Source organism: Marmota monax, unplaced genomic scaffold (genome assembly GCF_021218885.2).
Source record: "Marmota monax isolate L192 unplaced genomic scaffold, Marmota_monax_Labrador192_F-V1.1 WCK01_AAM20220418_F8-fsc00040, whole genome shotgun sequence".
Taxonomy (NCBI): Eukaryota; Metazoa; Chordata; class Mammalia; order Rodentia; family Sciuridae; genus Marmota; species Marmota monax.
The window spans coordinates 7756091-7778777 of record NW_026692782.1 but is presented as its reverse complement, the minus strand read 5'-3'; positions in this window follow the sequence as shown (position 1 = coordinate 7778777).

Sequence of the window (22687 nt, the reverse complement as noted above, 5' to 3'; positions counted from 1 at the left end):
GATTCTTTTAAACTCACAACAAGGTGAGCACTAGAATATTTCTCAACAGAAGCTGAAAGAATATTGACAAGAACTTGATATTGCATTGCATGGTGAATTAATAACTTCTAGAGTAGTGATCTCCAGTTTTGTTTTGTTTTTGAATGTGTGGACCTCATCAGAAAATGATTTGCAAGCATGTACCCCCAAAACATGCAGATTCAGTTACTTGTTAGTTATATTGTATTAAAATTATATTAAGTGAATTAAAATTCACACAAAAGTGAAAATGAGAACACGATAAATTTCTTTTTTAATTCTTTTTCATTTTGTAAGATATTGATAAATTTTAAGTGAAACTTTAGGTGAAATAAAACATACTATTAATATAGTACAAATTTTAAAACAATGCAAAAATTTTAATTAGTGGTAAAAAACAATTTTGCTTCTTCTGAACACATTAAGGGTATTTTCATTTTTGAAAATATTTAGTCAATTTGATAAGCACTTTACAAATACAGTTCAAAGAAACTATTTTCATAGCAATATGAGAATTTCTAAGTACTTGTAACTGCAATAAAAAAATTGATTGCTAATAAACTCTGTTCTGAAATCTAATGCAGAGTTACATGTCACAATTTCTTTAGACAAAAATTTTCTAAGTTTTTTTCTTTGTACTGGGGATTGAACCCAGTGGCACTTAATCACTGAGCCACATCCCAAGTCCAGATAGATAGATAGATAGATAGATAGATATTGATTGATATTTATATATATGTATATATATTGGGATGTGTGTGTGTGTGTGTGTATGTGTGTGTGTGTGGGGGGGGAGGGGTGTCTGGCTAAGTTGCTTAGGGTCTCACTAAATTGCTAAAGCTGACTTTGAATTCAAGATCTTCCAGCCTCAGTCTGCTGAATCTCTGGGATTACATGAGTAACACCTGGCTTGTTTTCTAATTTTTAAATTGATAAATAAATGTTGTATATATTTATCATGTACACATCATGTTTTGATATGTATACATTGTGAAATAGCTAAATGAGATAGTTAACATAAAATATCTCTCTGCTTACTAATTTAATGAGAGCAATGCTATTGAATGTGCTTTATTTCTTTGAAAATACTGTGTCAACACTGTGATACAGTAAACTAAAGATGAGACTAATACCCTCTTATTAATGTTTTTACCTGTTGTGATATGAAAAATTTTAATAGAAAAATAGAGCAAGTACTAGAATAAGACCCTCTGTACTCTTCATGAACAAGCTGAAGTGAAATGCCTTTTCCCTGGTAGTATAATTCTTTCCTAAGTTATTTCCTCTGTAAAATGGGTCTTTGTTAGAGAGAGGGCTCTGGGCATTTTTCACAATTATTGGTCTACCTCTCCCTCTGCCAAAGTCACAAAAGGATCTCTCCCAACTCTTCATTCTGAGAACCAGTTTTGGAAGAAAAATCTCAGGCATTATCTCTTCAAGTGTTGATTCTGTTCCATGGCTTCTCTCTTCTCTTTCTAGGACTCCAATTACACATATAATAGATATATTTTGCTATGTCATATATTTCTTACTTTCATTCATATATTTTCTATCTTTTTTGTCTCTCATACTTCAATCTGGACATTTTTATTTGGATCTGTATTTCAACTCACTTATTCTCTTTTCAGTTTTGCTCAACCTGTTGTTAAGCCTATTAATTGAGTTCTTTAACTTGGCTACTATATTTTTCAGCGCAAAATTTCCTTTTGGTTCTTTGTAATTTACGTTTCTCTGCCAAGACGGCTATACTGTCCTTTAACATCATGAACATATTAATCATAGTTATTTACAAATTCATGTCTAATCATTACATTACTGGATCTCCTCCCTCAATTTTTGATTAATTATTGTCTTCTAAAATGCCTGATGATTTTTCATTTAATGTTAGAAACTATATATGGGGATTATAGATATTTTGAATCTCAAGATTATGTTATTTTCCCATAGAGAGATTTTACTGTTGCTTCTTTAAGAAGTACTGTTGCTAGGAATCCCAAATCATTTCCATCCTATCTGCAACTGACCTGATTCTAATTTGCATCTTATTTCTGATTTACTCTTAATTCTTAGTTTGGGACCCTTCAGGTTCCTAGCAGTGTTTACTCCAGTTTTCTGTCCCTGGAACTTCGTATGTGCCTAAAGTTATACAGCCTCAGTAGTCACTTTGGAATTCGCACATCCTAGGTTCACCCCTCAAAACTTCCATTATCTCTGGAATCTTGGTCTTAACAAATCTGCCATTTGGCAGCTTTCTTGCAGCTTCAAATAGATCTTATTTTATTTTTGTCCAGAACTTCTAGTTCTAAGTTAGGATTGGAATTACTGAAGACACTAATTTTTTTTCTTTTCCAATAGGACCACAAGGAGTTATAACATTTGTTAGTTTCTGTATCTTAGTAATCAGAAATTTTGGTGCCATAGCAATTAAAGTATCAAATAAACTATGACCCAGCAATGGAATACTTGCCCTTTGCACCTTCCCCCATAATACTGGGGATCTAAATCACTTAGTTTTTTTATGATATAGTCTTTAAAATTTTACCAGAAGTCAGTGTCATATGCATGAAATTTCTTTTTGTAATTTTCCTTGCAAACACCAGTTCTGGCTAAGGCAACAGAATTTTATGGCATCTAACAACTGCAAAGTAGCCTGTGAAGTTAAATATAGCTGCCTGTGGTTAAGCAAGCTCTATAGGTGATAGGTTCTTCTTTAAAGCTCTAGAGCTAGTTTGTTTAATTTCATGATTCCACAAACTCTAGTAATAACTCTAATGATTTTTACATATTTGGAGGTCATCTCGGTGGAAAACTAGTGAACTTTCCAAAATTGCATTAAATAGATTCCAAACTCCTAAGGAAGATGTCTCCTCACCTTAATTAATACCTTTTATGCTTCCTGGCCCATGTAAATGCTCAGTAAGTATTTGACATATGCATGAGTGAGTGGATACATGCAAACAAAATGTATTCTCCAGATTTTCAATGTTCTTCTAAAATATTAAACCTCAAACTGAGTACAATATTAACATCTGTATTCTTACCAATATCAAGTGGATAAAGGGAATCATCTCGGAAATTTTGAGACAATTGGAGGAAAAAAAATAAAAGGAACAGAATGCAAATAACACAGTAGCTCAAGTTAAAAGTCAGACTTGATTGATTTTGGTTCTGGCAATTATTTGCCTTCAGGGTTTAAAATAATTTCTGAAGGTTTATATATCTGAAATCTATTACAAATTAAGCTGTAATATTCTCATCATAACTTATTTTTCTCTAGAAAAATATATTGCATTCTCTGACATTATTACCCTATATACACATATGAGTACATGACCAGCATGATTCTACATCATGTACAAATGCAAGAATGAGAAATTACACTCCATATATATATATATATATATATATATATATATATATATATATGGTGTCAAAGTGCACTCTACTGTCAAGTATAACTAAAAAGAATAAATTTTAAAAGTGCAAAAAAGTTGCTAAAATGAATTTTGCCTTTTAAAAATAAACCAAAATGTTCCAAAATCTAAAATTTTTTGAGTGTCAACATGATGCTACAAGTAAAAACTTTCATACCTGACTTCATGTGACAGGTAGTGGTTAAAATGATTGCATAAAATTGTCTTTAGAAACATAAATAAATTTCATGTTTAGACTTGGAAAAAATGAAAAAGATATTGCACTTGTTATCTTTCTATAGTATTATCGAAAATGCAAAGATATACTAAAATTAGATTAATTTATGATTTATTAGATTTATTAATGGGGGGGTGGAGGGGTGGGGGGGTGACGAACAACTTGTGTAGATTGACACAGCAGGAGTGGGAGCCGTTTATTGTAGGACAGGAGTGGTATATATACATTCCACACAGCTTATCTTAATTAACATAAAATAGATACAGCAGTCAACCAATAAGGAATCACCACACTTAATGGCTCACTGGCTACTTCACAAATCACTCCCTCTGGCAAAATGCCAGGCACCATCCACACTTGTTTACAGACTCTAACACTTCCTCAGTTGCAATTTTGAGTAGAGCAGGAGATATCAATCTGCAGATATTCAGAAATTTTGGTTTCACCATCTATCATCTGAGCCTCTCTGAGGTCATGGACTACAAAATTCGTGTAGGGATTGGTTTCACAACTTACCTTACCTGATTTTTCTTTCACTTGCAAGCAGATCACTTCTGAGAATTTTACATATTTTTAGTTTTTAAGATGTGTAAATTATCCCTTCTAGGTGCTAAAAAGTCCTGGGATTGAGCTTATCTACCTTAAGAAACGTATAATTTTCTTTTTGAATGCACAAAATATAGGTATTCTTTGAGATTGTAGTGATGGATATTTTTCCTGAGAAAATCTATTTATTGCATTTAAAAATGATACTTGGAATATATTTAAAATGCTAATATTTTCTCAAAATAATTATATTAGATTCACATAAACAAAAGATTTTCCTAATTCTTATCTAAAAATTACATTAACAGATTTTTAAGTTTCATCTGGCCAATTACATTGAAATAAGCAATATCTGCTACTACCAATGGAGTTTGATATGAGTAATAGCAAAAATTTTCCCTGCATAAATTCAACAGAAAGTAAATTGCCAATATTTCTAGGTGCATTTTTGACCATTAACTTGCTGTGTGACTTTACAAACATACTTTACAAAAAGAAAATTTATAAGCATACTTGGTTAAAATTTGCTGATTACATTTTAGAAAGACATGATACAGAAACTAACAAAAATCTATAGTGCACATTAAATTACACTGCTGTGTGCAGACAAGTGATGTTATTAACAAATTTAAGCTTATTCAATTTAATGTTTGAATGGAGAAATACAGTTGTTTGACAGACAGAATATTAACTCTAAAGTAGAATATTCCTGGCACTCCTACTCCAAGACCAAAATTACATCAAGTAGCCAGAAGGAGGAAGTTGCTGGATCTGGAAAAGCTTTCCCTTCAGGACTGGAGGAAGGAAAAGGCATCTGTGTTTTGTGAGCAGTTGGAATGAGGGGGTGACAGGGCCTTCAAGGGGAGATGACAGGGCCTGCAGAGGGAGTAGCTACATGGCACACCCAAAAGGTTTGATTTAAGATTCTTAGGATTCCAGCTGAGCAGAGATCCACATATCCCAGTATGAGGAGGAATCAGCAGAGCTTCTTGTCAGGGATCCTTTCTCATATAAAAAGTTCAATTCCTAGGTCCAAAACCAATTAAATGGCAAGGAGTTCTTGCATGCCAACTTAAGTTTAGGTTTTAAGATCAGATCACTTATTATTTTCACTCTAAACAACTTTGATACTGGGTGGTTTTATCAAAATAAAAAAAATTAACAAATTCTTTTAAAATTCTTAGGGATTTGTTGATGGGCATCTTTTTTTCCCCCCACTGATTCTCTGTTGTCAAACTACTCTTAATTTCTCATTATATCCTAAACTGTCTATGACTCCAGTGACAGTTAAGGAGAAAAGAAATGACTGGGAAAAAAAACAGAAATAAGACAGAAGAGTATCAAGTTACAAATAAAATAAATTAACAGTGTGAGCTGGGACCATGTAGTCACTCATGCACATAGTGTGAAAGGGAGAGGAAAAATTTTTAAAAAAGATGAACAATAGGACTACACTTGCCCTTCTTCTACCTCCAAATAAACTAAGTACATTACAATTTCCTAGAAGAAAATGTACTCAGAAATACATTTCTAGAAAAAGATGTAGCATTTGAGGGAATGTTTAGTTCTCTGAAATCATACTGTCAGAATTTGATACTTATAAAGGATAATAATAATTTACTAGCATCTTTGTGAAATCCTAGCTTGAGGATATACTTAAGTAGACAGTTGTTAAGTTTATTTTCTTTGTATTACTGGATCATGAAGACACTCCTGGTCACAAATAGAATCAGCTTCCATGTCATAAACTTATTTAATCAGCATATTGTTCTTTCCCCCTTATTTTTAGCTCTAATTATCACAAATCTGTGCTTTGCATGTGTTCTTTTTAGAACTAAAAGCTGCTCTAACCTCATTAATAGCTTAGATTAGATGCTAGCAAAAAAGAAAAATCAGAAAGTAAAATATAAGTCAGACATTTTTTCCCAGACATGCTCAAAATAGTGGTTATCTGATGATAACTACTTCAAAATAGATTTTCCCCAGATTCAAATTATGAGAAATAACTTCAAAAAATAAAAACTTATTTGTTTCAGAAGTCTTTTATGTTTGTCACTGATTTTAGAAGTATTTGGAGAACACTAGAATTTGCAAAATCCCCCTTCCATAAAGACTTTTCATAAAACCTTAGAATACATGATCAATAGAAAATTAATGTATGAAAGGGAGGAAAATCATTACTAGGAAGGAGTTACCTTCTCCATGTCTACTTCATTCTACTTTCAATTTTCCTCATGTACTTCAGGCTCGTATTCAACCACCTACTTCACATCTCATCTTGCATGTTTAATAGGCACCTCAAATTCAGTATATCCAAAAAGCAAATACCTATTCCAGAAGATAGGGGAAGGAAATGAAGTTGTAAGATCATGAGAAAATAAAAAGCATTATAAACTTACCTAAGGAATTTATAAAAGCCTCCAGAGAGTTGTGAGCAGGAGACAACGTGATAAAAAAAAAAAAATGAGAAAACTGGCCTCACTAGCAAGAGGAGGAACGTATGAGGAGGAGACAATGGAATTATTTTAATGGAGGCAGAATAGTTTAAATTAAATATTTTTGGAAGAGAAAATCAAGCACCTCTCAATGTGGATACTTAGAGTACACTAGATACTAGAGATGCAGAGATCATAAAACAGAGAATTTGCACTTTAGTGGGAGAAAAAGCAAAAACCAAATAATGATAATACCTTGTGTTGGTGTAGTGGTCATGACATATAATTGTAATTTCTTTGTTAGATTTGCCAACTGGACTGAAATTCTAAGTCAAAGACTGCCTATTTTGTATTCTATTTTGTATATCTCCAGCTTTGAATGAAGTGAATATGACTCAGTGAATATAATATATATATATATATATATATATATATATATATATATATATATATATACATACATACATACACAAGTGAATGAGCAAAACTGAAGGGAATCTCAAAGATGTAGATGGGTAGTATACAAACACAAAGGGAACAGATATCAGGTAAGATTTGAAGAAGTGGGAGCAAGTTTAGCATTTCAGGAAAATAGAACTGTTTATAAAATTCTGGAACACTTGGTTTGTGGTTACAGAATATAATTTTTTTTTCATTTTATAACTGAATATATATATATATTTTGTTGTAATAAAGTCCCTACTTTTTATTTATGTTTTATTGTTGGTTGTTCAAAACATTACATAGTTCTTGATATATCATATTTCACACTTTGATTCAAGTGGGTTATGAGCTCCCATTTTTACCCCATATACAGATTGCAGAATCACATCAGTTACACATCCATTGATTTACATATTGCCATACTAGTGTCTGTTGTGTTCTGCTGCCTTTCCTATCCTCTACTATCCCCCCTCCCTTCCCCTCCCCTCCCCTCTTCTCTCTGCCCCTAAAAAACAAATGCCAAATGTCTTCTTTGATATAAGGAGAGTAACTAAGAACAGAGTAGGGTCGAAGAGCATGAGAAGAAGATTAACATTAAACAGGGATGAGAGGTGGGAGGGAAAGGGAGAGAGAAGGGAAATTGCATGGAAATGGAAGGAGACCCTCAGAGTTATACAAAAGTACATACAAGAGGAAGTGAGCGGAAAGGGAAAAATAATACAAGGGGGACAAATGAATGTCAGTACAGAATATAATTGAGACATAGAGAAAAGAACAAATAGAGTTCAAGAAATATGAATGCATCATGTCATGTATGCATTTGTAAGCCACTTCAAGATTTATTTCACATACATATGGTGGGGAGTCAGCAGAGGTTTCTTAGCAAAGAAATGATATGCTGAGGCAGATACTATATGGCACTGATCTGGAGAATGGATTTGAGAAAGTCAACAGGCTAGTAGCAAGATGTTTTGTTGTCTCTTAATTTGGAGTTATAGAGTAGAGGCAAACTGCAACGTGACATAATGACTTCTCTAATTATTCTCTCCCTTTGTTTTATACTTGAATTGAAGCCATTTGAATCCTACCTTCAGCACTGCCTTTGCCCCAGGACTTAGGATCCAATCTGTCTATATTGAGAAGTAATTAAGAAGGGAGATCTAAGAGCCTGGAAGACAAGCAGGAATACTCTTCTTATTCTGACTTCGTGCCCTAAATTTAATAATCTGGCTGCTGCTTTGTTCTCACAATCATGCCAAAAACTCTACCTGTGTGTCCGCTGGGGTTGGGGCTATGTGTCACTTGCTAATTACCTGAATTGTATAGCTATCACTAGTCTACATAATATTTTTGAGGGAATTAGAAAAAGTTATCCTCTCTGGGAAGAAAAGCTGGGGTTTGGAGAAGTACAGGATTGGAATTTAGCCCTTACTGACTCCCATATTGGATAACTTTGTGTTCACAACTGTATAACTGTACATATTGGTCTTGCCTGAATCTGTGTCTTATCCCTGAATGTCAACTTCATAACCCTCATACTGCTACCAGACCTCTAACACTGTTGATCACGAGCCTGGATTTCTAACCATTTCCTTCTCCTTGAAACTCAGCTGAGCTTCTCCTAGCTACAGGATAATTTAGGATCTTGGAGAGGGAAATGGTTTTAGTTGAATTTTTATTTTAAAAGAATACTCAAAATTTTTTTCAATTAGATTTAGAAATTCTATATTAAGAATTCAAGCTACATTTCTTTTTTGTAAATTCCTTACACATTATTATTAATTAATATCTGGTTTTATCATGTAGTTAAGATTCCATTTGGTAGTCTCTACTATTTGCTTTTCTTCCTTAGGAGGTATATTTAAATCATAAATCTGGCGTTCATATATGTGTGGATCTCCTTCAGTAACCTTTATTCTGTTTCATTGTCTATATGTATATTGTTTCACCAATATCACATTGTATTAACTACTTAACTTTATAAAAAAATTCTTTATAATATATATGTGAGAGAGACGTGTGTATGTGTATATTATTTATACTAAGATTTTGTGTTTTTTTGCCTGAAAGTCTACTGGTTTGATTTTAATACATTCGCACAAACCTTTTAGATAATGTTTACATGGTATATCTTTTCAATACCTCTTTTCTTAGCTTTCTTTGACATATTTTATGTGAATAACCTAGAAGCAGTATGTAGTTGACTTTGTTGTTACTGTTGTTCAATATGGTAATCTTTGCATTTTAATTGAATAAATAAGTTCAATTTTATTTAAGTTAATAACTGATTTGTTTGTGTTTCATTCTATCATCTTTCTATTTGTTGAGTAGTCATCTTGTTTATTTTATATTTTATTTTCTCTCATTTGAGCTAGTCAGTTGCTCCAAATATATATGATTTCAATTATCTTAGCAGAATCCCTTCACTATAATACTACTATCCTAAGAAATGTAGAACTTTAGCAAATGTAAAAGTATACCTTGAGTGAGATAGATGTAAACTGAACAGTGAAGGGTCAGAGGAGACCACAATTTGAGAAACAATGGGTAGGCAGCTATTAAGGAGACAAGTAAATCTTAAGAAACAACATATATTAAATTCCAGTGTTGAAGGGGCTAAGCTTTTGTTTTTTGGTACCAGGGATTGAACCTAGGGACACTTAACCGTTGAGCTGCATCCTCAACCCTTTTTATATTTTCTTTTGTGACAAGGCCTTGTTAAATTGCTGAGGGTGGGCTGGGGATGTGGCTCAAGCTGTAGTGCACTCGCCTGGCATGCGTGGGGCACTGGGTTCGATCCTCAACACCACATAAAAAAAATAAAGGTATTGTGTCCACCTAAAAACTAAAAAATAAATATATTTTTTTAAAAAGTTGCTGAGGGTCTCACTAAGTTGCTGAGGCTGGCTTTGAACTTGTGATCCTCCTGCCTCAGCCTTCTGAACTGCTGCAATTTCAGGCTTGTACCACAATGTTCTGCTTGAAGGGGCTAAGTTATATCTAACAGAGTGTCTGAGGAGAAAATATTGAGCACTCTGACTAATTTTTAGGTATTTATATTAGTCAGTTTGGATGGTACATAAAACAACCCTGTAATTGCTGTGTCATGAAAATAAATATTTATTCTCATATTAAAGATTATGTGAATCAATTGATAGGCTCTTTGTCAGAGGTGGCTCTAATCTATGTGTGTTCATTCTGGAGCCCCAAAAGTAAAAGAGGTCTGAATTGTCAAGAGGAAATAGATAATGACATTTAATATCTGAAGTAAAATGTGCACACTATCACTTCCACTCACATTCCATTGACTAAAACAAGTGCCATGGTGAAGGCCACTATCAAAAAGGATAAGGAGGTCTCTTTCTCCTGAAAAGGTAGGGAGTGTAAATAATAAGTATGTGCTTAACAATGGTCTAACCAATCTGTGTTTAACTAGAAAATGCTTTTACAGCACCCATCATTTTCTGTGCTTTCTGTTCATGGCAGCAAAAATGTTATCCTTGGGCTTCTGTACCTTTTTTATTTTGATCTTTATGAATCTTTAAATGAAATCTAGAAAGCAGCTGAGTCCTTTCCTTATAAATTCAGCTTTCAATAGACTACCATACATTTCAGAACTTGAAAAAATTTATATAAGATGCTTAACTCCTTCCCATCCCCACCCCACAACAGGAATTCTGTACTGCTCCTCAGATGCAGGAAATGTCTTTTTCAGCAGGCAATTTCAACTGGATTAAGTCTAATGTAGTAGCAAATACTGAGGACAAATCTGTTCCTGGGCCTTAGGGTGTTTGCAATTATAGTATGAAATTTTTCCGTTTTGAAACTGATTAATATAATAGGTATTTGAATAAAGTAGATGTTCAGAATGTAAATATAAAGATATTATTTAATCATCTTATTTACTTTTTACTCTTTTGCCTTTTTCCATGTTATATTTAATTTTTTTAATTGACATGGTGTTTGTGCTTATTTATAGAGTTTAACATTATAATTTGATACTCATCTACAGTGTGTTATTAAATCAGGGTAATTGATATTTTATAGTTTTTACTATTAGAGAAATATAACAAATTCCCAATGTATTAGAAATAGCATCAAAGAGAATAAGATGAAGGCACTTCCAATAAGATACTCACGTAATAATAATGTATAACACTTTCTCCTTGCTGAGCATACACATATAAAACCTCTGCATGCAAGAAGTACTAGAATTAAAGATGAATGCAGAAAGATACATATCCAAAAGACCACAAATAAAACAAACATCTTCAGTCAAATGAATATATGTAGCAAAATGAATAGTACAGAATAAGGTGGCAGAGTATTGGAGCAGGTATTATCAATGATGGAAGTTTCATTAACTTATATCTTTAGATAAAAGGAATTCATAATAGGTACTTCAAAAGAAAAAACTGCAAAAAAGTATGACAATACTAAAGATGACATTATAGCTTTTTAAGTTAAGAAAGAGCAAAACAAACTCAATAAAAGTTTTCAATGGATTTGGTTGACTCAGAAGGGTAAAGCTGATTGATGCTGAAAAGTTACCAGCAGCAAAAACAGCACAAATTAGCCATGAAGACAGAACATTAGGTAGGAAAGAAACTGGGAGAGTTAGAAATAAGAGAAATCCAACCTGTAAAAAAAAAAATCCAGAAGTTTCAGAAGAAATATATAGCAAAGGAAGGAAAAAACAGTGGGAGGGAGGGAAGGAAGAAAGGTAGAAAAAACAGGACTGGAAGAGGCGGGGGAGGGGAAGCATCAGTTAGACCTAAGGCAATTACCAGCTTTCTCTCTCATGTGCCATGTAGATTTTTACTTTGTTATTGTTTTCATTCTATGAGAATTTTTCATTTTTTTAATCTTAAAAAATGTTTCAAAAATACCTCTAGCATTTTATATGTGCTATACTGGAAAGGTTTCTCTGAACACTTAAACTCTTTATTGCCAGAAATAAAAGTCTCTGCTTATAAAAATCTTCACCGAGTCTAAGGAAGAAATTAGATTCTTATATTACCATACAATTTTCCAAATCTTTTCATTGATCTGAGAAGCTCTGTTTTTCTAAACCACATTCCTTTCTTTCAAGATAATTTACATACATAAATTTTTAGAATATATTATAAAAAATCTTGCTTTCAAGTCCTATAGTAGAATCCATTTTTTTTTTTTTTATTGAGATAAGTTGTGTTCTACAAGAAGTCTCCACTGTGGGAAAGGGGCACAGAGTACCATATGGGAAATTTTTGAAGGAAGATTATTTGGTTAATATTCAGATTTTATTTTACTCTGTTTAGTTATGAACCCCAATTACAAAAAATGCTCAAAACACAAAGCATGTCTTAATCTCCCTTATGCATATGCTGCAGATCAAAGTATGGGATTAGTGAACTTCTTATTTTTGCTTCCTCCTTCAAAAACATGGCTTGTTTGAAGCTTATCTACTTGATATACTATCCACCAACTTCATTTCTGTCACAGACTATTCTCTGGATCACTCTCCTTCATTCACAGATGTTTTGAAATCCTTTTCTTTCACTGATCATTTCCAAGGTGAATGTATTGGCTTCTTTGTTCTCATATTCCATTATGTTCAATTTTCTCTATCACCTTTTCTAGACATTTCCATGGTTCCACTCTACCCTAGACCCTTTCATTACCTAGCATTGTCACAGAAGTTTCTGTTTCATGCATCTCACACTCTGACCTGCTCATCCAGCTTTGGTAGCTTCTGCCAGTTTAATTACTCTAATAGTCCAATCTGCCACAACTCTCTGATTTCACCCAATCAACATTTTCAATATCACAAGTTTCTTCTTTCTTCAATGCCCTCTTCATTCATGGTCAATGGCCAGCATATCACTTTCATGCAAACACCCCAGATATCTTTCTTTCACTTTGTCTCACTCATAGACATACTAGAAAAAAATAAATCACACCCTTTGTTGAACCCAGCTATCTTTGTTCCATTTACAGCATAAGAGAAAAAAATATATATATGGCCACATAACTTGTGATTAAATGAGTACATGCTATAAAAATCATAACTGAATCAAACCACTATTCAGAAGTGCCTAGCAATTCTTTCCTATTGGGCTAGAAATTTTACTTTTACCTTTTCTGAGATGACCATTTCATAACTTCTCATAGGCCTTTATTCATTCTCTTTAGTGCTGACTTTTCCACATGTTGTTTTAAAAATGCTCAAAACCAAAAATAATCAATAAATCAACAAAACTACATGTATCCATATTCATATTATATGTATTTTTCTTCCATCACTAAGGAATAAGTGTTGGCTTCCTTCAAAAGCCAACCCTGCCATAACACACTGGATCCTTTCTCCTCTTGCTCTCTCCCCTGCTGCAGCTCTTCCTATTAGGACTTCCTATTCTCTTTAGCACACGTGTCTGTCTCAGCATTGTCTTTCCTTGACTTTGCTTTCCATCCTACTTGCTCTCTTTGACTTTGTCTTTTTGGATGTCTTCTTTCCCATTTATTCTTGAACCTACGTAAACTGGGCTTCTCTCCCCATCGAATTTACTGACATTATTTTTGTCAAAGTTTCAAATAGTTTTCAGAGTTATTAAATGTAATGGACTGAATATTAATCTTTCTGGGGCTCTCAGCAGTGTTAGATGTCACCGAACCCTCTCTGCTTCTTGAAATAATGTATATCCAGTTTCTAGAACATAACTTTCTTTTGCTACTCTTTTTGTTTTCTACTTCAAGGCAGTCTCAGAATCCTTCCAGAGTTCATATTTTCTAACTAAACTCTCATGTTGGAGTTCTCAGAGGTGATCCTTGATTATAGTTCTCATGAATACTCACTCTAGTTGTATGCCCTTAAAAACATTCTATATGTTCACTTTTACATTTATATCTCTTGCCTCAACCTCTCTTTTGAGCTCTAGACTCAATCTAACTGCCTACCTAGAATCCCCTCTTGTGTAATGTATTAGTTGGAGCAACATTAGCTACTTCAATAAACTAGCCTTCCAAATTTCAGTGGTTTAATATAATAATAAACATTTATTTTCCACTTATATATATGGTACATATTGGGGTGTTTCCATAAGCATCCTTTCCTCATGGTAGAAATCCTAGACTCCTTCTCTCTTATATTTTCACCCTTATCAGGGACCTGATAAGAGAGGGAAGAAAGAGTACATAAACGATATGTATATCTGGGTCTCCTCTGTCCAGAACAGCACACACACAATTGTTCTTCATTATTCCATTGGTAACAAGTAGTCAATTGGCCCCATGCAGTACAATCTGGTAAATATCTCTGGTTGAAAAGCTATTCACCAGCAATGACTATATTATACTATGAGGAGTACAAACCTTGGATAAGCAGCTAGCCATCTCTGCCACACACTACTTTCTTACTACCAGATAAATGTCCCAATCCTTTTTTTCTCCTATACAAAATACAGTCATTGCTTTTTGAAGATTACAACTAAAAATTTCATCAGCTCCTGCATCCAGCGAAGATACAAGTATCTCTTGATAAAGAATGATTCTCTCTAGCAATGGTGGATATGGTTCTTTGTGCTCTGAAACATGTGAACTAACAGAAAAGTTATCTACTCTGTACATGAAAACACTGAATACATGGTGGGGACAGAACAACATGGAACAAAAGCTCACATCTGACAAGGGAAGAATGGGAGATGTAGCAGTTACTATGGGTCCATAGTAATGATGAAAACCCAAACAGTAGGCACTGTGAGGTTTTTACCTAGGTAAGGAGAGAAATTTATTACTGAAGAGTCTAATCCTGCTTTCTAGGAAGAATTTATTTGTTCATTGTCTTCCATGACCCCTGTGTCTCCATGGGCCAGAATATCTTCAAAGATGTTCTATCTGGTCCATCATCTTGATGACCACATCTGATTGGATTTGCTAATGCATGCCCTTTCTTGGGGGTGGACTTCTTATGCAGTCCTCTTCCTGGTCATGTAAGTTTGAGATCTCAATGGATGTTTAAAGTTTTGATGAGTCAAAGGTAAACTGCAAAGGGTTTTACTGCTATTGTTTGGTAGTGGAGATTGAATCCAGACACACATTTCCACTGAGCTACAATCCCCATTTCTTTTAATTTTTTATTTTGAGAGAGGATCTCACTGAATTGCAGAGGCTGGCCTTGAATTTGCCTCAGTCTCCTGGGATTACAGGTGTGCACCACCGTGTCTGGCATTCAAAGATAGATTTCCTTAGTAATATGATTTATCAAAAATTTTCAGTCTTCTGATTTGTTTCCAGTTCCATGTACTGAGACCATATCCAAATTTATTTAGATTGTAGTTCTCAGATCAGTTTTATTCATATTTTCCTGACCCAATACTTCTCTCTTTTAACTTGGTAGTAGTCACTTTGAGGAAATCTAAAACTATATGCTTGGATAGCAAATTCATATTTAATGAGCCTCTATTACTCAATGATTTTCAATTACAATATTGTTTGGTTCTGAAATGGTATTTTTTTCTAGTTCTGAAATATCCTAGCTCTCTGGGCTCTATTCACTTTCAATTTTGCTTGCAAATTGGCCAATTTGGATCTAAGCAGATCTCTTTCTTTTAATACCCTGCCAAATACAGACAATAACAACCCACCCACATTACTCATATGCCTTCCCAATTATTTTCTCCTATAGCAGAGGGTCTTAACATTTTTCCCATGGATCTCTTTGGTAGTCTACAAAATTCTATTAACTTCCTCATAGAATTTTTAAAATATGAAACATAAATGCATATAAAAAGAAAATAAGTTACTTGCATATGGAAATGCAAGTATTAAAATATTATAAAAACCTAGTAGTAATATATATTTTATTTTATTAATGCATCTAATAAGATGGTATGCTTAAAATAAAGACAACTTAAAACACTTTAAAACATATTAATTTAAGCTGTTGTTACTTGGCTGAAAGAAGAGCATTAAGCAGCAGACTGGCTTCTGATTCATCTCTTTCCACACAATTTGTCTTTCAGTGAAAAGCTGTCCAATGCCTATTCATCAATCATCCTTCTGGGTTATCTGATTCTCACATTTCATTGTCTATTTTATAATGCTTTTGTTGTAGTAACTGATGAACTTGTAAATTATATCCTACTAGAGATTTAATTGACTTTTCTGGCTTTCTTCCTCTCCCTCAAAAAGTAGTTCTGCCTTCATTTTCAATTTATTTCAGCATTTCCTTTATTTCATATATATGTGTGATTTGGGGACTTTTCATTTAAACTCATTGTTAACATCTGCATAGTTACCTCTTAATAAGTAAAATAAAATCTTACTGTGTGTTCAGTTTTATATCTGTATGAATTATAGTTTTATGCATTAATTTAGTTATAATTTTACTCATAACTTTTTAGAAAAAATATAACACAATAATCAGCATTTATAGATAGCAAATCCTGGAAGCAAGCTTGGAGATTTGTGTCACAAATGATGACACAACTTACAAAGTTAAAGGTTGCTTCTGGAGTAACATAAACATCCATAAATAAAGAGGTACTTGGCTTGGAAATGACACCTAGCACCATGTTTTATTTTCCATTGGTCAGAACCAATGATATGACCTCACCTAGATGAAATAGGTTGGGAAATGAAATCCCTGAATGTTCAGATTCTTACCAGCAATGAGTCACATTATAGAATAAGAGGAAGAATATTTAGTGGATAGTTAATGTCTTGAGCAAGAATATATAGTGGATAATTAATGGTCTTTGCCACACATAAATTAATAGACATCTTAAAACTAATACACTCTCCTGAGAACTTATGATATCTGCATCCAGTAAATCAAATGTTGTTTCAAGGCTGGCAGATATTTTTATTTTAAGGAGTCTTCTTGTTTTAAAAAAAAAAAAACTTTTTTAAAAACGTTGTCTTTACACATCCTCAATTACTATTGAAGCATTAAAATCTTCTATTACATTTCAATGTAAAGAGATCACAGAGCAGAAGACATAAAAGGATGTCAAGTTTTTTTGTAAGTGCCATAATTAAAGAATGACCTATGACAACATAAACTGTGAAATACACAATATTTGCAGTGTTATTTTAAGGAAATATTTCAAACTATTAAAATAAATAGCAGTGTGTCTCAGGTTACATCATTATTCAGAGGCATAATTAAGAATCATAAAAGAAGTTTTTCCTATATATCAGATCTTTTAAAAACATATTAGATATGGACTTTCCTAACTATATATGCTTGTTCTGAAATATACTATATTACATTTGGTCTTCTGGGCTAGGGGTATGCTTACCTAGCATGCACAGTTTTGATCCCCAGCACTACAAAAAATCAAAACAAAAAAGTAAAGTTGGTCTTCTTCCCTAAATGCTAACCTTAGCCCAGACTATTAAGTTGAAATAAAATTTGTGGGAGGGGGAGGAACATGACTTGAAATGAAGGCTGAATAGGAAGGAATAAAGCAGATGTGGGAGAATAGGAAGGGAAAGAAAGAGTAAAAAGGTAAAGGTAAGGAAGGAAGGGAGATAGGAAGGAATAAAAGGGAGAATTATAGGTGGTGAAGAATTTCCAGATAGAACCAATAGCATGTACAAAGATTCTGAATTTAGGAATATGCAAGTTGTATATCAGAGACTGAAAATAAAAGTATTTCTGGAATGTGGAAAACTTTTCAGGAAAAGAAGAGTGGGGTGGGTTTCTAACCTGGAATTTTGTCACAATAGTGACATTATTAAAACAAGGGAATTGGGCTGGGGCTGTGGCTTAAGCGGTAGCGCGCTGGCCTGGTATGCGCAGGGCGCTGGGATCGAGCCTCAGCGCCACGTAAAAATAAAATAAAGATGTTGTGTCCACAGAAAACTAAAAAATAAATATTAAAAAATTATCTTTCTCTCTTAAGAAAAAGAGGGAATCAAGTCCTATGATTAAATGTATATTTTTTGCTGCGTTATATATGCCTGGATATCCTAAAACAGACTTTGTTGTCCATCCCAATAGTAACTTAAAAGTTAATTTCATTCCTATCCAATAATTTAGGAACAAATAAATCACTGAAATTATTAAAATGTATCTAAATAAAAATTGGGATATGCATAAATAATATGAATAAATCTTTGAATCCAGTTGAACAGTAATTTATACTAGTTTCTATAAAATAGATATTCATATGATACAAAATAAAGTATTATAACTTGTGCTGAAGAACAGATTATTTTTAAAAGCTAAAATCAAAACCCTTATGATTATAACATGACACACATTAAAGAATTTATTCAATTCAGTAATTGATGATGGAATCAGTGATCTGCTACAACCAATTTCAAAATAAAATTCAAACAACCATGCATATATAGGCAATATACTTATATGCTGAAATAAATTTTCAAGCAGATGCATAATAAATCTATTCACAAGCAGTAATCAATTGCATTCTACCTGGTAAAATATAATTTCTATGGGGGAAATCCTTGCATTACTTTCAATTACCCACAACTTATAAAACCATGAACTACTACAAAGACAATGAAAGAGTGAGAAAACCTGAAAGGGCGTGCTAGAAGAAAATGTTTTGGGTCAAAATCAAAGGCTCTCGAAATTATTTCTATAATCCAGGTGCGGTAGCACACACCTGTAATCCCTGAGGCTCAGGATATTGAGACAGAAGGATTGCTAGTTCAAAGCCAGCCTTGGCACATGAGACTTTAAGTAAAGACTCCAGCCATGCAGGACTACTGACCAGTGGAAATGCAAGATGATAAATTTGTGTCCATTCAACCTGCTAAATCTGTGGCAAATTTTTACACAGAATAAGAATGTAATGTAAATAAATACTGTATGATTCCATTCAGAGAGAATTCAAGCCTATGCAAAACTAAACGCTGCTGTTGAATGTCAAATAGTGGTTCCTTGGAAAAGTAAGGTGGAGGGTAATAATTAGGTGTGAGGGAGTTTCTAAAATCTGATAATGCTTTATTTATTTCTTGGTCCAGGTAAGTGTGCTCACTTATTGGAAATTTCTTGCACTGCAGTTAGGATATATGTACTTTTTTGCATGACTAGTTCAATAAAACACAATTAAAGAAAGATATGATTTTCCTTTCCCATGAGTTTAGATTTCAGATTCTATTGCCCAAAAGTACTTGATAAACAAATACTGAGTCCTTATGATGTGCCATGCATGGTTTCAAAGGCTTTAAGTGAATTCATGTTTTTATATTTCAATTTTGGGTTTTTTTTATACAGAATTTTGTCATTTTGATAATCAAATGTAAAAATATTTATCCTTGGGAGTATGGTTGTACCTGGCTTAAGAGATTTTTTCCTACCATGTGATGTTTTTAGAGTTAAATCAACACATAAGTGATTAAACTGCTTCCAGGAACAAGTAAAGTGTTTCCTACATATGATAATTAATTTAATATACTTGATGTTTTTGAGATAAGCTCAATGTCTTTGATGTGTATGAAAAGCTGTTTCCCCTCCCACACAAAAACCCATAATTAAAGAACATTTCAAAAATTATATTGAGCCTATTTTTTTCCATTAATTTATGATAAGTGACACCACATTTTAGTCCCAACATACAAAGTCTCTATTATATGACTAATCTTGCTTATAAGAAGGATGGGATGTTTTTTATTAGAATTTTTTTCTAGCACAAAGAATTCATTTGCAATTCTCTAGCAAGTCTCAAATATAAATTCATGGTTACTCAAGCCAACAATTTTTGCTGTGATTTCAATTTATACTATTCTTAAACTTTTAAAGACACTGATTTATTTTTTAAAAATGATTAAGTAATATATTCCTGAAATTTCTTTGCATATCACTTGTAGATGTACAGTATGTATCAGAGGAAACATAATGTTGATTTGAGTGGACTCTGATGTTGGACTTTGTAAAAACTTATTCCTTATTCATAAATAACTTAAAACTCATATCATTTTTAATCATATGGAACAGGAGGAATACAGATATCTAAGAAAAAATTCTTATGCAAAAGCACTCTTGGTCAACTTTCACTAAATGGTAACATAAATATGATAATAGATTATTTAAAATAGTATAATAATGATGAGGTTAATGAGATTTTCAAAGATGTTTATTGCATGAAATACAAAGACTATTCCAACAGTAGCACAAGGAGAAAATAAGCCTATTGATGTGAAGAAAGAAATTTTTTTCTTGTTTATTTTTCACACACATATATACCTTAAAATTTTCCCATAAGAAACCATTCTACAATGTGTGTCTTTTTATCACAGATGACTAGTAATTTTCTTTAATAATAATTATTTTCTTTTTTCGGTCTTAGTTTAAATTCGCTTTCCTGTTTGCTATTCCAAAGAATTTTGATTATCTTAAGTCATTTTTGGATAAGTAATATATTTTGTTTCAAAATTTAAAAGCTGTAAGTGAATACAGGGAAAAATTACCATCCTATGCTCTGTGTCCAAGATGTCAAGTCCTAAATTCCCCTGCCCTGAAGCAGTAGGGTATTATCTTTTTCTGTGTGTATTTACAAAAATATTTAAAGTATATTTAAATATGTATAGTTTTTTATATATATAGTATATATATATATACATACACACCCTGTTTTATACATATCATCACTTTATATATATGCATATAACACACACATGTTGTACTATTTTTGTTTTTGTTTTGCTTTTAAATATCAGTATTGCTTATAGTTTACAATTCCATTATCAGTACATAAAGCACTTTATCATCCTTCATGGTGAAAGAACATTGCTTTGTGTGTGTAAGTGTATATTGTAATTTTTTCAACCACTTTCCTCTAGATGTATATTTAGGCGGTTTCTTATAGCTTGCCATTATAATGTACATATGGCTATTAAAAATAATTTGCAATTTTTCCTTCATGTATTAATAGCTAACTTCAACTGAACACTTAGCATTATTTTAGCACCATATAAAGTGCTTTACATACATTATCTCATTCAATTACTAACTCTATAAAGGCAGTTTTAAAATTATTATTATCCCTGCTTTACAGATGAATAAATGAAAGGTTATCTAATTTGCATAAAGTGGAAATTTCAAAACCTGATTGCTGCTCTGTATGTCTCCAAAACTTACATAAACATATATTGATGACCTTATGTATGCAATGGGAAAAAATGACACAAATGGGTCAAACTTAGGCTTTAAAGAATTTATTGTTTGAAAGTGTTAAATATAGCCTCATCATTTCTGAGTAAGTCAATTGATTAAAGAAGATTTAAATCAATTGACATAGGTCAGAAACAAAGATATTTTGTAAAGAAATCAGTTTCTAATTATTCTCAACTTCAAGTTTTACAAATTAAAGGGTACCAGATTTATTAAATAGTAGTAGTTACACCACTTAATAAAGCTCCAAGTCTGCTTTTAACACAGTAGTATATACACTGAAGAGTTAAATTTCAAAGATGGCTACATTTTTATGGTGAACTAGGAAACATCTTTAAATTATTAATTCCACCTAGAAATAAATCCCCAACCAGAGAAGAACTAGAAACAAAAATTAAGCAAATAAATAGTTTGGGAAGAATTCTGGAAATGGATTGTCTTTTTCTAGAACAGAATTTACATTTAATTTGATGATTGGATTTTGAAATTTTCCATTTTATTTGTTTTCACTGCTAATTTTTTTCAGGCACACAACGATTAGAAATGTCAAAAAAATAGCATAAAACACATTCTTTTTCTAATTGTTTGGATAGGAATGAAAAATGTTATGAAGAAAACTGCTTTTGAAATCCCAGCCTAGTTTGGAATTTTCAAGGAGAAAAAAAAAAACAGTTACTGTAAGAAAAGATAATAAAGTTTATAGGAAGCTACTTATATTCAAAATGTATTCTTGAAATTAAATAAGTCTTCTCTCTCTCTAGGTCTGCAGCTGCCCATACATTTAGTCAAAACCTCAAAGTTTGGCCATTATATTCTTTATCTAATGATTCCTGTAATTTGCCTACATCAAAGAAAAATTTCAGTAGAATTAGCACATGGGAATATTTCTACTTTCAGCCTTTGAACTAGCAACCGAATCAACAGTTATGACTGCCAAAATGCTGATTCCTTAACCCTAATCATGACCATTGAAATGAAGAACCCAGGCATCTGTATTTTAGTAATTTGCATATACTCATGTTTTAGACTGTACTGAGAGGAAGGAAGCTGTAGGGATGACCTTGGGACCTCTCTATTCCCTGAGGAGTTTAGAATCAACAAAATAGATAGAAAGTGCACCAGTTTAAGGCTCTAAAAAAGTGGGCTCTACTGTATCTTAGCAAAATGCCCTTATCTGGACATTAATGAGTCCCAGGTTCCTCTGTGACACCAGGTTCTTGTGGGGTTAAGATAATAGGATAGCACCCACCCTTTATCTCCTGTGATGAAAGTATTTGTTGTTAAGGCTAACCCCATACTCTTAGAGTAGTTTAAACAATTTTTGGAAACATCATTTTATTTTCAAAAGGTGTGAATTAAAACCAAGAAATATAATTAACTATTTGTAAATTATGCCACTATTAAATACTGATATTTTTCTATCATGATTGTGATGTTTATTTAATACCTTTTACTTGTGTTATCTTTT